A 16,574-nucleotide genomic window follows, 5' to 3' on the forward strand; every position below is an offset into this window, starting at 1 on the left:
ACACACACACACACACACACACACACACAGGTATACTACCTAATATGATATAACATTTTATACAGCATATAAAAACTCAAACTCATTATTTCTCCTCATAACTTATTTAGCTGACAGTAATACAAGTTGTTTTCCCTCCCAAAATAAACTATTGCATTTACTTTAGAGAAAACTCTAAACACTGGTGACTGATAAAAAACATCTTTGAGCAGACAAGTGATCCTCATTAGATCAAACTAATCAACAACTAAAATGTTTGTGAGAGTAACAGACTCCAATTTAGTCAAATATTGCTTATTTTTAAAAAATAAGATTACAATTTAAATAACAATTAAACATGTTCTAAAATATATTAATTTCTTGCTTTGAATAGGAGATTACTTGGATTAAGGGTAAATTTCTTGTCTATTTATTGAACTTGAACATATTGAAAATATGCTTTTAAGTGTATACTATTCATACTAAGAATATTCTGCACATCTTAAATTTTTATTGAACATATATTCTCTTCTTTAGAGAAACAAGAGAATCGCAGAATATTGAAGCAAATGTCCAAGACTGCATAGTTTAAAGTAAAACCTGGAAAACTCTTAATAGGAAAGATGCCTTCTCTCCTATCTTGAACCATTTCTACATACTCCAAACCCTACTAGCCAATGTTTTCTGACATGTCTTTATATAATATAAAATTAATAAAAAGGAAAAGGAAAAATAAAGAATAGCGAGATGATGCTAAAATTATGATGCTAAAATATGATGTAAGAACTAGAGCAGACACCATTCCAACTGCTTGAGATTCAATTGGCATCACAAAACCTAACTTTCCAAAACTTGACATATAAAGAGACTTGCATTTCAGTGGACAGTCTATAAGAAGGTTGTAAGGATTTTAATATTGTACTAAATAAAAAACTCCTCAAGGCATAACACTTTGTATATATGGGATTGCACACAAAATAAGCTTTCAGAAATGCCATATAGGCTTGGGTTACAATTCACTAAGTCAACATCTGGAAATAAAATTCAAATTTTCTATAAGCTCCAAATATGTATTATGGATTTGTGAGTGTATGTGCTTAAAATGCATGTGATTGCATTTATTTCTTTTTTGTGAAGTTAATATTTTATTCATGTTAAGAAAAGCAAGAAAGGCATATTTGTTTGATTCTTAATCTCTACTTACAATAATAGTGTTACATGACCTTTACATCCTACAGAGTAGAGTACTTTTAAAATTATTCTCCTCCTCTTCAAAAGATTTTACAAGAACTATGACTTTCAATCAGTGATGACTATTTACCTAATTATAGAATTCGTGATGTGGGCTTTTCAAGGACTTGGAAGAAAAACAATAAAATAATTGAAGAAACCCAACAATTTCAGAAAAGAAAATTCTATAAGTACTTGCAACCAAGTTTGGGAAAATAAAATGGAAAGGAAAAAGAAAAAAATAGAGAGTGATAGTTTGGGTCAAACATGGAGTCCATGAAGCATTACTCCTAGATACTTTTATTCAAAATGTTATACTACAGAGGACATATCATGAAACAGTATTCTCAAATACTTACAGAAATGTAAGTATTTGGCTGGTGACCTTGTTGTGTCTCAGGAGCAAATTCTGAATGAAAGATATTTTTCTAATGTTCATTTTTTTTTTAACTTAGTGCTCACCTCAAACAAACACAGCAGTTCTGAAAAGAATTCACAAAACCTTTCCAAACCTTAATCTGCTTTCATGAAATGTATGTAAGTTTAAGAGGACATTAACCCTGGAAATTTTATAGTAATTTTCTGGAGATGAATGAAGTACAGATGGTGTTACATCATTTGCCTAGGATACATTTGTATATGCGGAAGAATATTCTCAAGAACTCTGAACCATACTATTTTTCTCCACCAAGCCATAAAACAGCATGTAGTATGTGAATATAATTGAATCCTGTTAGAAGACTCCCTACACAATATCATTTATGGCTGTTGCTCTTGGGAACCTCACAGAGATAGAGAAGTTGCTGAAGACACAGGACTCATAGGATTATAGCTGGGTCTTTTCTGAGAGCCTCTTCCCTAAATACTTCATTGTCCTGGGCAATTTGTCGACAATAGCGCTACAAAACAGTTCCACCCCTGAATCAGAACAAGCAGGAGCATGGCAAAATAGGCCTAAATGTGAAATAGTGGAACTTATATCTTGGCAGTAACCAACAGCTTTCTAAATGATATAAGAAAGTGCTCAATGTGAGAGAAATCACACCTAGCCAACTTCCAGAACTATTGAGTTCATGGAATGTACAACCACTATTAATCCCAAACTCATTCAAATACTTATCCTTATACCTACAGATAAGTTTGACCCCCTACCCCTCCAAAAAAAAACAGGTTCTCTTTGGAACATATGCAAGGAATGTGATCACAGTCTTAATGTAAATATGTACCATGCAATTCCTGAACCTACAGCTCAGTAAACATTGGAAGAGAGAGCAGAAAGACTGTGAAAGCCAGAGAACTACATTAAGATTCTCTGAGATTGTGTCTCCAAGAAATGTCAGGGAAACCTCACCTATAATGCCTCACATAAACATCTGCCTAAACAAGACCTGAATAATTGCAACAACTAAGAGACATGCCAACATTAAAGGGGAAGTCTCATGGGTCACCACACCATAACAAAGAACTACAGGCAACTAAGGACTGCAAAGAGACAGAGAAAAAGTGTTTCCCAAGGACCAGCTCCTTGGCTGGTTGTGCAATGTTATGTGGTCTGAATTTTACCTTTGCGGTGTGTGTGTGTGTGTGTGTGTGTGTGTGTGTGTGTGTGTGTGTGTGTGTAGGAATGAAAACTGAAAAGTTAGAGTACATAAATTTAATAAGGAATGGGCTTGGTGGGCTATGAGAGAAGGGGAACGGAGGTGAAGTGGTAAAATTATAATTAAAAATGTTAAGTCACCATTACTAAAACAGAAGTGTTTCTTGAAATTTTAAGGTGACTCAGTAAATTTTATGGTGAATTCTCTCAGAATATCCTATGTTAGGAAATGAAGGCAGATTCATTCTAAGCATCAAAGTACAGGCTGGGTGGAAGAGAATATACTGCTTGTAATTGTCAAATTTACTTGTGGAACAAAAGATGAACCAGAGAATTATAGGCCAATAAACCTGAATTCAATTTAGAGAATGAAATGGAAAACATATGCAATTGGTCAGATAACAACCCTTAAGGAAATTCTATAGCCATATTTCCCAAAGCAAGATCAATGATTCATGGGTATTAAATGACATAGTAGGAAGGAAGATAAGTTTTAAAAAGTATTTTGCAGTTTTAAAAAAGTATTTCTACCTCAGTCATACTTAGGCAAGGAGAGCTCTCTTAGACAGCTTACCCCAGGAGACCCATCTGCACTATAAAGTTGGATATACACAGTGATACACCTTAAAGAAAAGTTGACAAGTGAGACAGATGAACAGAAGATTAAATACCAGTGCATGTTGTCAATTTAGTGCCACTTATTTTGTGACACTGTGACTTTGACTTATAATGTGGTTATTAGAAAGATTTTCCCTTTTAGACTTAATCTATGGTGATTATACATTGGGAGGAATAGAACAATGTCTTCCACAGCAAATAATACAATGGTCAGAGAAACTTCATTTTTATCTATGCTTTGAAACTGCATTTGTATCTGTTAATGATTTGAGAAAACTATATTGCAAATAGATTAGTCCATTTTTTAATGGATGACTTGTTCTTTACATTAAGTCAGTGTATACAATCTTCCTGCATTTGTTTTTAAAAAATAGCTTAAATATAATTTAAATGAAAAAAAAAGTGTTCCAGATATCAGACCCTCTAGTTAATGTGTCATGGTTTCTCTAGATCTTCTACCCGGAAGTCTACTTAAAGGAAAGGAACCCCAAAGACAATACTCATGGAAATCAAAACTCCATGTTTCCTTTCTTACTTCCTCTTCTCCCTCAAAGTGTAGTTCGGGATGAATCACATATTAAACATACCTGCCAGACAAAATAGAAAAATCTGCTTCACATTTTAAATAGGCCCAGGGTTCTATAGAAGCTGCTGTCACATACAAATTTTAGGTTACAGTAATATCATCAACAGAGACAGCTTAATTTGACTGATTATGATATCGATAAGCTATTCACATGGCAATGCTGTCATAATACTTGGAAAAGTAGGTGGCGAAAAATATTAAGTCAAGTGAATCATAGAAAGGAGACAGGACTCTTCTCCAGAAAGTCATTCTTCTTTAATCTCTTTGATATTAATCTTAAAAGGAGTTAATAAATCACAGTTCATATAACTAACATTATAACATAGTCATTTATTTCATCTATATCAATTTCACACATACATTCTTAACAACAAGCGATAAATATATAGCTTAAGCTTCTAGTACTTTCCTGTTAAACTAAACATGAATATCTACCATGGAGGACAATGTCAAGAGGCATGAACCGTTTAATACTGGAAGAAATGTGAACACATGCAAGTTTTAACTAACAAAACAGGGTCTAGTTTATTTATGTTTTCAACTACCATAACTGTAAACAAAAAATTTTAGAAAAATTGCTACATCCTTTCCACCTGAGGAGATTGTAGTGAGAATTGCATTGAACTCTACATTTCTGTTTGATAAATGTAAAATTTAAACCTTCTGTATTATAACATAATTAACCAATAATTATTCAACACAATTTGATATTCATACCTCTAAGCCTTGATTTTAATAAAAACAACAAATTGGGGTAGGGGAAATAAAGGGAAAATAAAACATTGAAGAACAACCCCATAAAATTGGAATAAAAATCTAGAAAATAATAAAATCAAATGGATCAAAATCTTTGCAATAATGAGCTTCATTATTTTTTATGGCCTTAAAGAAGGAAAACAGGAAGAATGAAGATTAATGTTACAGCTAGTATTACAGAAACTTTTATTAGAATAATTCCTATACATAATTTCAATGAAATATAATAAATTACTTGTTCTACCTTGCACAAACCAGCATCATCCTTAATATAAATTTTGTTGACACTCATTTATTTATTGAGTGAGAGCATTCATATGGATATACATGTCATAGTACCTAAACGGAATCAAAAGACAACTTGTGAAACTCTATTGCCTCCTGCCACCATGTGGGAATTACTAGATTATTAGAACTGATGGCAAACACACTGACCCCTTCCCATTTCACTAGCCCCTCATCCTTGATTTAAAATCCTCCACAAAGAAACAGGGCAATCTATCATTAAAATACTACGCAATAATTCTAAAGTAAAAGGTAATCCTCTCAAAGATAACATGAAAAGGAGGGAGAGTCCTTTCAGGGTGCTCTCATTCCCTGTGTATCTACCTTTCCAATCCCTCCTCTGCCTCTTTCTGTTCAATAACTGTAACATGAATGACTTACATGCAGCAACTAAGAACAAAGAGTGCCTGGAGTGTAACAGTCTAATCCTCTTCTCTATTCCATCCTGGAAACAGGCAAGTATTTCTTTCACTTCAATATCCCTGTGACTTATTTACTACAAATTTTAAAAGTAAGATAAAAATACTAAGACACGCATAAAATGCTGATTGATTTTCAAAAGCTCTCTTTGAATTACACATGAATATGCATGCTATACTCTAAATCTTTCCCTTATGAACAGTGAGTTGTTAAACAGATATGACATGATGTGTATATAGCTAGGAATCTGTTTAGTTGTAACATTGCATATAAATTTAAACAAAGATGAAAGAAAGACACTCTTGTTTAAAATGCCTAAGGCTGAGATGAATGAACTATAGCAACACAACTAATCTCTGCTACTGCAAAAAATAATATATCCCAAATAAGATTACTTGATCCAAAATGAATTTGTTATTGCTTGAACTCAGAAAATATTTATAAATATACTTTCACTCATGATCCTTTTGTTTGACCAAAATTGGTTTGTAAGAATCACATTAATACAGTTACCTATACGAGAATAGTGAAGCAGATAAAACTTTACTATTTCACACTGTATTTTGTCAAAGCAGGCATCAGTCCAAATGACAGAAGAATTTTACTCATTCCTAGATTATTCTAATGATTTCTGACATCTAAATAATTAAGATTTCTGACTAACTAACTAGTTGGTTAATCTACCTTGCATGTTCATGAAGGTCACATGGACATTGATGTATAAAGTTCTAATTGTTCTTGCTTTATCCCTCTCCTTTTTATTTATTTATTTATTTATTTATTTATTTATTTATTTATTTATTTATTTGGTTTTTTGAGACAGGGTTTCTCTGTGTAGCCCTGGCTGTCTTGGAACTCACTCTGTAGACCAGGCTGGCCTCGAACTCAGAAATCTGCCTGCCTCTGCCTCCCAAGTGCTGGGATTTAAAGGCATGCACCACCACTACCCAGCCAACAATTTATAGGGTTTATAAATCTTTAATCATTTAAGCAAGAAATTAAAGCTCTTTGATTTCAAAGATCTTATAATCAGCTACCAACAACTGCCTTTTCTTATAAATGAGCTAGATAACATTTACTAAACTAACAAGTTTGCACCAAGTATTTGTTTTCATTTTGTTACTAGTGTTTTTTTTTTTTTTTTTTTTTGAGAGAGAGGGAGAATGTAAGATGTGCTCCAAACAGTCATCCATTCCCAAGCCACACTGAGCAGCCAGGTCACGCATCTCCTAGATGAGAGCTTCCCACTAACACAGAGTTGTTCTTCCCTCACTTGAAGCAGTCACTTCTCTTTTGGTTTTGTCTTTGCTCTTCTTGGAACTTCACATTTTATTTATTTACATTTCAGCTGGTATCACCTTCCTAGTTTCCCCTCCAGAAACTCCCTATCCTCTCCCCCTTCTCCATGCCTCTATGAGGGTGCTCCCCTATCCACCTATCTACTCCTGCCTTACTACCCTAGGATTCCCCTACACTGAATTAAAAGCATCCAGCCTTCACAGGACCAAGGGCCTGCCTGCCCATTGATACCTGACAAGGCCATCCTCTGCTATATGCAGCTGAAGCCATGGATCCCTCCATGTGTAGTCCTTGGTTGGTGGCTTAGTTCCTGGGAGTGCTGGGGGGTATGGTTGTTAGATATTGTTAGATATTCCCTCACTTAAAAAATTGTGGGGCCAAGAAGATGCCTCAATCTGTAAAATGACTTGTTGGGAGAAGGGAACAAAATGGCTATCTATTTCTCCAAGTCTCCAAGTCTCCAACTTGAGAAAAAATGTATATCAAAATGCCAAATTACTGCTCAAGACCAACATTCAACATCTTGGTGTTGTCTCCATGCTATGAGCTATACTTAGTCTATATTCTGTCTTTGTCATGTAATCTGTACATAAATGGTTACTTCATTGCCCTTTTCTCCACTGACTTACAGTCTGCATGTGTGATAGCATTCACCAGTCACAGCTCTGATGTACAGGCACTGTGCAATCCAAAAGTTCCCAGAGGCAACGAGAAGAATGACAAACAAAAGGGAAGTTGGAAAGAATGTAGGAAAGGAAATGAATATATATATATATATATATATATATATATATATATATATATCCTACATATATATATACATATATATGTAGGATAGCTGAAGTTACAGAAGGAGTGGAAATGCAGATGAATGACAAGAGCTCAAACAAACGGCAAGGATAAGTCAATTAACCCATCTCAGGCATCTACTGTTGATGTTCTATATATTATGCCTATTCAGTTTCTGGGGAAACCACATTTCTCTGCTGCTGCTGGCTCCAGGACCTGCCATTTACGGAGCTCACACATTCTTTGAAGTTCGGAAAGAATAAATGCCTTAATGCTGACTAATCCTAGAGCTTCTCTTGGTTTTTATTCATTAAACTTGGAAGTAAGCATGGACTGGCCAAGAAAGGAATTTTCTTTCATCTCGATTATAAAGGAAAAGTAGGACACGGAGTAAGGGACCCACATGCCACAGAGAAAGGACTGTAAGAAGGGAGTGAAGGCAGCCAATACCGGTGGGGTTACGTGAGAGGGCTTTGTATAGGCAAGAGTTTTAAAAACTGTAAAGAAGTGTGGGTTGTGGAGAAGTTGGAGTGAGTAGATATGAACAAAATACCGTGTATGCAGCTCTGAGAGAAGTAATAAAAAATGAGAAAAAAAATGTGTCCCTTGTTTGCTTGGTCTACCTGGTCAATAGTCTGAACAACATTCATATTTTATGACAAACATACTCTACTGCTTGAGTTCTATCAAATATATTATTGTTCTATCATGATTCCAAGAGTCTTTTTTTATAAAGTAATTAATTTTTTATACTCTATATTTTATCCCCCCTCCATCCACCCTCTGACTGCTCCAGATTCCATACCGCCTCTTTACCCACCTTTCTCCATGAGGATCTCCCCACCCCCACCCCACCTGACCTCTAAACTCCCTGGGGCCTCCAGCCTCTTGAGGGTTAGGTGCCTCATCTCTGAATGAACACAGACCTGGTAGTCGTCTACTATATGTGTGTTGGGGGCCTCATATCAGCTGGTGTATGCTGCCTCTTTGGTGGTCCAGTGTTTGAGAGATCTCGAGGTTTAATTGAGACTGCTGGTCCTCCTACAGCTTCTTTCAGCCTTCCCTAATTCAACAACAAGGGCCAGCTGCTTCTGTCCATTGGTTGGGTGCAAATATTTGCATCTGACTTTTTCAGCTGCTTGTTGGGTCTTTTGGAGGGCAGTCATGATAGATCCCTTTTTGCGAGCGCTCCATAGCCTCAGTAATAGTGTCAGGCCTTGGGACCTCCCCTTGAGCTGGATACCAAGAGTCTCAAATGAAAATGTTGAATAAAAAGTTCCAATTCCAAATGATGATGATGATTATGATGGTGGTGGTTGTGGTGATTATTTTTCTTATTTTTTTTTCAAAAAAAATTTTTCAACTTCCCACTAATAGAATATTCATGGAAACATGGAAATAACAAATTCAAAGTTTCAAACTTTAAGGACGTGACAAATAAAAGGTAACAAAAATTAAATATGAAATAAAAGAAATATAAAATAAAATAAATGAAAAAAGATACAAACACTGCTGGCTACAGAGTGGGTAATATAATGCTAAATTTCAGCTTTCTGTGTATAGAGTAAGATCTTTAGTCTTAGCAAAGCAATCTCCAGCTCATTGAACACAATTGGTGGACAAACAAATCCACTGGCTCATAGTTAGCTGCACTGACTGTGGGAAACAGACTGGATCTATTAAACACACCAGGACAGGAGACTATCTGCAAGCCATATAATTGGCTCTGATATTCTAAATTTATTCATATGCTCTCAGCAAAAGGGAGAAAAAAAATTCAGTCCTTTTAAATATCTCTCCATACAAATATGCACTTTGTCTACAGGGTTCAAGTGAGAGAAATATCAAAGCTCAGAGGCACACAGAAGCAGAGTGAATTGGAATTTAGCTATTAAACACTTATGAGCCAAGTCTTAGCATTTAGCAAGCAATCAATGGAATTTCAACAGTGATGTTTAGAATCTTCTGTGAGATTTTGTGTTTTAGAAATGATAGGGAAGCTACACCTAAAACTCAACATTATGCATCCTACTCAATACCTGAACAATAACAATATCAGTAGGTGTAGTAAGGTGGATGGGAAACCTTAGAGAATCACACCACTCAACAAAGAACAACAGGTAACCAATGACTGCTAAAAAAAAGGCAGAATTAGCCATTCACAAGGATGAGTGCCCTTACTGGTTATCCAGTACAAAGTGGGCAGTGCTGCAATCATATACACACAAGCTAGACTAAACAGGATCACAGGAGATACATATAAACATATGTGTGTGTGTGTGTGTGTGTGTGTGTGTGTGTGTGTGTGTGTGTGTGTGAACCAAAATGTCCTAAGGCTCTTCAGTGCCTCCTAGATTAAACTCATTCCATAAGTTGCTACAAAACTTGTCCCTTTACTCTCATTTCTTTGCAAGTGCCTGTTGAACTCACTAGAGGCTATGTATAATATTTTGTAATATTGCTTATGTAAATGCAAAAGTGTGAAGAAAAAATTAGCTATTTTTTTTTTATCTAGCTACAGCAGGTATTTGAGAAAATGTAAACCAATGCTCCTTTTCTTAAAGTTTGGTACTATTTAATTTTCATAAAGTATTTTTTATAAGACACATATACTGATACCATCCTTCGTCGATTTGTAAATAAGTGTTTTAAGGTTTATCAGGTCTTTCTAATAATCTACCACAGATATGAAACACGTGTTATTTGGGTTTTCATTTCCTTTTAGATGTGCAGAGACCATCCCTGTGATATATCACAGGATGCAGACTTTGAGTGTTTAGCTTTGAGGCTAGAGAGAAGGGTGGGCTTTGGTGGTAAGACGTCTTGCAGAAGAGCCATGGAATAGGAATAAAAGAGCATGTGATGACTAAAGATTCTAAGGCCCCCAAATCAGGCTATTCAAAATAAGTGAAAAGACTGGAGATCAATTTAAATACAGAGCATGAGGAAAATGGTCTGAGGTTGTGACTGAGTGCCAGGGAGCAGGAAGATAGGTATCTAGCCTTGAGGTTTATGCCCATGTGGTCAGGCAGTGATGAAAAACACAAGTGAGAGAACAAGTAGAGAAAAGAGATAGGTCTCTTGTTCATGAGGATGACAGATGAGAACAGAGGTATAACTGAGAAGAGAGATCCTAACTGGAGTTAAAAATAAAAAAGGACATTGGTATTCCTGTAATATTTTAGCCATAGGAGCACACTATTCAACTAAATCCAAGATCCAAGTCCTGAACAACATATCCTACAGTTAAGCATTTTAACATTTCAATTTATTCTTTCTCTTGTCAATTTATGGACACAGTATATGAAATTATCACCTACCTGTAGAGAAATTTAACAGGACAATAAGTTGGTTACAGTGTCAACTTTTGAACATAAATAATGCAGTTATAATTTCTCAATATTCTTATTTTCTAAGTTTAATATCTATGTCATGTTTGTGTTTCACTTACCTATGTCGAGTTCTCTATTCAGAACTGTTCTTTTGTGCTTCTTTCCACATGCATGAATTATATGCTGTAGAGGAACATTCGTGTGTGTCATCATGTGTGTGGAGGCCAGAGTACAACATCACATACCTTCCTTATTCACTCTCCATCTTATTTTTAAAGATAGATTCTCTATCGAGTGTTTGCTTATTGAGAAATACAAACCAGCTAATAAATCCCAAGGATGCTGTGGTCTCCAACTCTGGCATTCAGGTCTATGTTCCCACAACCTTCTTTTCTTTTTCTTTTCTTTTATTGGTTATTTTATTTATTTATGTTTTACATGTTATCCTCCTTCCCAGTTAAATTCCCATCCCCTCCCCTGTTCCCCCTACTTCTATGAGGGTGCTCCCCCACCCACCCTTACCTGTCCCCCTCAGCTCCCATCCTTTCTTAAGTGAGTGCTAAAGACCTAGCCTCAGATCTTCCCGATTATATCAACAACATTTCTCTGTCTGATCTATCATTGCTTCGCTTATCATTTCGATGCTTAGTAAGTTGTTATTTGATGACCAAACACACTAGTTTTACCATTTGGGGTATGACATATTTATTTATTCCAATCAACTCTATAGAGCTCCACGGCTAAGTCACTTAGAAATGTTCCAAATCTCAGACTTTACAAATCGTTAAGCAGAAACACAGTTTCTTACATTTGGAGATAATTATTTCCCTCTTACCATGGCAGGATAATTTTGAGTACTTTACAAAAAATATCCTGTGAAAAGTGAGGTTTTCCTGTCTGCCAGAGTAGGTGAACAAGCATCATTGCCATGGCTTGCTAAATGCAGGTTATTATATCCTCTAATCTATTTGGTTGCTTCCCTGGGTACAAGGGATACAAGACGGTTCAGAAACTGCAAGCAGAGAAACGCCTGCAGATCATTCATGGTCTCCTTTTTTGTATCATTTTCTCTCAGGATATTGACTATGGTGGTTTCACTATGCTTGTCCCATAAGGAATGTCCCATAAGGAAGTGTGGCCTTGTTGGAGGAAGGGTGTCATTGTGGAGGTGAGCTTTGGAGGTCTCCTCCTATGTTCAGGCCCTCCCCATTGCAGAAGAGAGCTTTCTTCTAGTTGCCTGAGGATGCCAGTCTTCTGGTTAGCTTTGGAACAAGATATAGAACTTACAGCTCCTCCAACACCATTACTCTCTGGATGCTGCCATTCTTCCTGCAATGATGATAGTGGACTGAACCTCAGAACCTCTAAGCCAGCTCTAATTAATTGTTTGCCTTTATAGGAGTTGCTTTGGTCATGGTGCCTCTTCACAGCAATGGAAACCCTAAGACATTGACCCACAAGCTCCAGGTACCTCAGTCTCCCCAAATTTAGCTCTATTTTTAAGTTGAGAGTCTGGGTTGGCCAAACGTAACTTTTCCCTCCTAGTCACACTTTTGAAAACCATTATAGAAACAGCTAATTTCACTTGGTTCCAACTCCTAGAAAGAACTCATTCTCTACTAAACACAGAAATTACCAAAAACCATATAACACAACAGGCTATAGATACACACAGATACAGTCTTTCACCCGAACATGCTTTCCTGCAGTACACCATAATGTCCTTCTCTGATGAAAGTTTTCTTTTATGTTTCTACAATGGCCAGTACATTTCATTATAAACTATGCTGAAATGTTTATGACTTCTGAACATCATATTCAATGGTAAACTAACTACATTGTTGTAAATTGTTGAAAAATAAGATTACAATTAGATAGGTTATACATTTCTGGTGCTTTAAAAAATCATAACAGGCATTTAACACTAAAACTTTATTTATCTGCAGATAATCACTGTTGAATCAAGTAGTCAAATCCAGGCCCTCTATTCAGTTTTACTCCAGGTAAGGAGGTCCCTTGAATTCATTATGTATATTAAATATTTATTTTTACATTGGAATATAAAAGATGCCATAAATGGAAGTGAACCCAATGTTCCTTCCTGGGAACCTTGAAATCACTTCTCACTTAAACTGACTTAGGAGCCTGTGTTCCAGACATAGCCTTCCTACTTTAATTCTAGGCTTCTCCCCCAAACACTTTATTGGAATGTGCCTCTAGCAAGATCCTCACTCCCTCCTCATTGTAAAGGAGGAAAAAGCTGTGCTAACTCACAACACTATAGTGATAATGAAATGTGCTAATGTAGGATATTAAGGCTTAAGCATTTAATTGTTATTTAACATTGTTTGTATGGTTAAATTGAAACATCTGAAGTCTAAGGTCGTTCCATTGATGAAATCTTCCAGATGTTTGTCTAATAAGTATATAATGGCAAAGGATGCCTATTTCTGCACTTCTAGTCATGAGAGAGACTACAGGAAATGAAACTCCTCCTCCTCCTCCCAGTCTCAAGGATGAGTGACTGTTTACATGGTTTCAGTGCTGTCATTAAAGACTTGTGCTATTTACAAACAAGGAAGATGGCATACCTGTTGGAAGCAAATGCTGTCTCCTAATTCTGAATTACCAATGGAGTAAACAATTATCCTTAATCCCATACAGGTGCAAAGCAGTCAATGACGTGAGTAAAGTTTCTGTAGCACTAAGCATGTTCAATCTACACAAAAGGAGTTACCTGTAACTGGCAGGGTTCGAGACTAAGCTTATTCTCAATGGCATGCAAGCAACTGGGCATTCGTTATTTTCTGCAACCTACTTGTATCTCTTTCATTTAACTCTTGATAAAAGAAGGGAGGGGTAGACATGTGGCTTCTCCTAACATTTTCCAACTTGTAAAGCAGATTTGGAAATATTCTGAAAATACTGGGTGCCTCAAGACCCATGAGAGGAAACAGGTAAGCAAATGTTTAAAGAAACAATGAATGCACAAATGATAGATACCTAAAACTAACACAAATATCAATTGTTACAAACGATTATCACATGACAGTGACAGTGATTCCTCTCTATAAAGTTCCCATAGAAAAATTCTTCTGGTGATATTCACTGAGTTTGCTTATGTCAGTCATGTACTGTGGTACATGCCTCATGTCACATCAAGTGCACACAATTTGGAGACATAAGATGCCATTCATGACAGTACCCAGCTTCCCCAGAAGGATTTTCTCTGCCTTCTCTTGTCTATAGCTAAAGCAAATAGTTGAAATTTTCATTCCATTAAATAATTTTCATCCTTCCAGTAACTATCTCTCCTAAGAACATAGCTTATTTTATTTATCCGCATCTCACTTAACTGACTAGACTAAAACATGTTTCTAAAGCCTGAATTATATTTGTTAGTAGGTTATACCTTAATTAAATGTTGGTACTCTTTAATGTACTAGTAAACTTCTTCTTATTCATATGCTTCTCCCATATAATAATCACTCTTCTAAGTTATGTTTTTCAAATTAAAAGACTACTGAAGCTCCTGTTTAAATACATTAATTTGATAATTTGGTGAATAACTTCTTCCTCATCATAAAACAATAGGCATAAACTCTATTTCAAAACCTGTCTTCATTGGAAAATAGTCATTGAATATGATCCTAATAAATATTAGGAAAATAATACAAGTAGATATCAAAGGATTAAATACCCTTTCTGTTCATTTAAAATTTGATGCTTGCAACACACAGTATAACAGGAATTATCAAACTAAACTTATCCACCTCATTTCTAAATATATGAGTCATTTTGGTTATACCATAAGCAAGTACAGTCACTGAAAACTTAGATTATGACCTTTGCCACAACTATGAAGAAGAATATATGAAGTGGTGCAACTTCATCACCTTCTTTAGCTCAGACCATCATTTATTTCTCCCCAAAGAAATATTAATTTGCATCTGAGTTGAGGAAGTATGTAATTCTTGGTTCCAAGTGATGGCCATTCAAGCCAGGTGAAATCTTAAATCTTGAGCTATGTGCTTGATGATTTCTTTAAAAATCTTTCATTGTTTGAGTCTTTCAGTAACATCTGATTCTACCTAGTTTCTTTGATTTTCAAACCAAGTTCTTCTAAGCCACAGTAGTATTTAGTAGACAGCTCAATTGCTCCCTCTAGCCTCTTTTCATATACTGCACTCAGAGGTCACATTTAATCAACCTATTATATGGCTGGCCAAGCTGCTTACAAATCCAAGCATTGAAAAAGCAGTGTACCAGCAGTGTAAGTGTTAAAACACCACAGACTCAGTGCTACATGACAGGAAGCATCAATCAGGGATGCTTTTAATAATCACATCAAAATTCTACAAATAATTTTCCTAAAAAAAAGTAATGCAAAAGTACTTTTGTTTCTTTGGCATTACTTACATAATTACTTAACACTTACCATTTTGCACAGAATTTCTCGTTGGTTATATTAGCTGCATAGTTCATGAAATAAATTTTTCTCAGGGTCAAAATTAAATATGCAGTGAGAAAGATAACCTAGCACTCAGATGATGTGTCAAAATTATCTTCCACAATATGGAAAATGAACACACATAATACATAGATAGATAGGAGATAGTAAAACAACAAACATAAGAGGCAGATACAATGGAGTATGGCTAGCTAGCTAGATACATACATACATATATAATACATGTATAATAGATAGAATGGGTAGATATTTAGATAGATAGATAGATAGATAGATAGATAGATAGATAGATAGATAGATAGATATAGATAGATAGATAGATAGATGGACAGATGGGTGGGTATCAATTTTGAAATAAATGCTCAAGGAATTCAGAAAAAATATTCCAACTTCCTTTTACCTTAAAAATACCACTTATGACAGACATATTTTTGTAGAATAACATATTCTTGTTTCTAATATTTAAGTTTGCTACCTTGGTAAAAAGTTTGTTTTACTGGGACTCTGTCCCAGAGCTACCAGTATGAGGTGTGTCTAACAGGAGACTCTGGTATTGGTGAGTTCCAATTCCTCAAACCCATGGTCCCCAACCTAATGGTTCAGGACTCTCGGAGAGAAGGCAAGGAGAGTCCGCACTGCAGGGATAGCTTTGCATTCAGCTAAGTAGGAATTTCCCCAAGTGATGCACAAATGTTTTCTTTTTAGAAATGAGCTGTTTCTTACGAAGATTTCCACTAGCTTAACCTACTTATATCTTTAATCGTGCTAATAGTTTCTTTTTTTATTGGTATGAACATATTAGGCTTTTATTTGTACTAAGTATATTTCATACTTTTCTCCATATATGAATATCTCTTAAGGATTAACATTTTGACAAGCATATATAAACCAAATAATATAAAAATTTTGAATATAAAATTATCTCAAAAATCCCTTTCATTTGTGTATGTAATTGTGACATCTCTGTCCATGCAATTCCATCTTTTCCAAGGTAGATTGTTTAAATTACTAATGTTGCCTGGATCTTTCTGTGTGAATAAAAAGTAGCATTATGTTGTGTTCATTTCCAGTAGCTGTGCTCTGAATAGCCAAGTCATTAAATTTAAAGTGTATATCAATTTATATAAAGGTCGTGACAAGTTTTTGTTTGAGCATCATGCATGCTAGTAGTTCTATTTACTTGGTTGTACATGTTCTAGAAGTACTATTGTT

At 35.4% G+C, this 16,574-nt stretch overlaps 1 protein-coding gene across 3 annotated transcripts in view; it reads right to left on the reverse strand.

Moving 5' to 3' along the window:
• The window catches only part of Mmp16 (matrix metallopeptidase 16), a 256,760-nt gene that overhangs the window by 233,293 nt on the left and 6,893 nt on the right, over positions 1–16,574 (reverse strand). The window contains exon 2 of one of the 3 annotated variants that reach the window (XM_031366540.1): positions 11,011–11,074. The exons of the other annotated variants lie outside the window; for them this stretch is intronic. The gene's annotated coding sequence lies outside the window, so the exon portion shown is untranslated. The remainder of the gene's footprint in view (positions 1–11,010; positions 11,075–16,574) is intronic. 3 annotated transcript variants of the gene reach the window in all.

Source organism: Mastomys coucha, unplaced genomic scaffold (assembly GCF_008632895.1).
Source record: "Mastomys coucha isolate ucsf_1 unplaced genomic scaffold, UCSF_Mcou_1 pScaffold14, whole genome shotgun sequence".
In the NCBI taxonomy this organism is placed as follows: domain Eukaryota; kingdom Metazoa; phylum Chordata; class Mammalia; order Rodentia; family Muridae; genus Mastomys; species Mastomys coucha.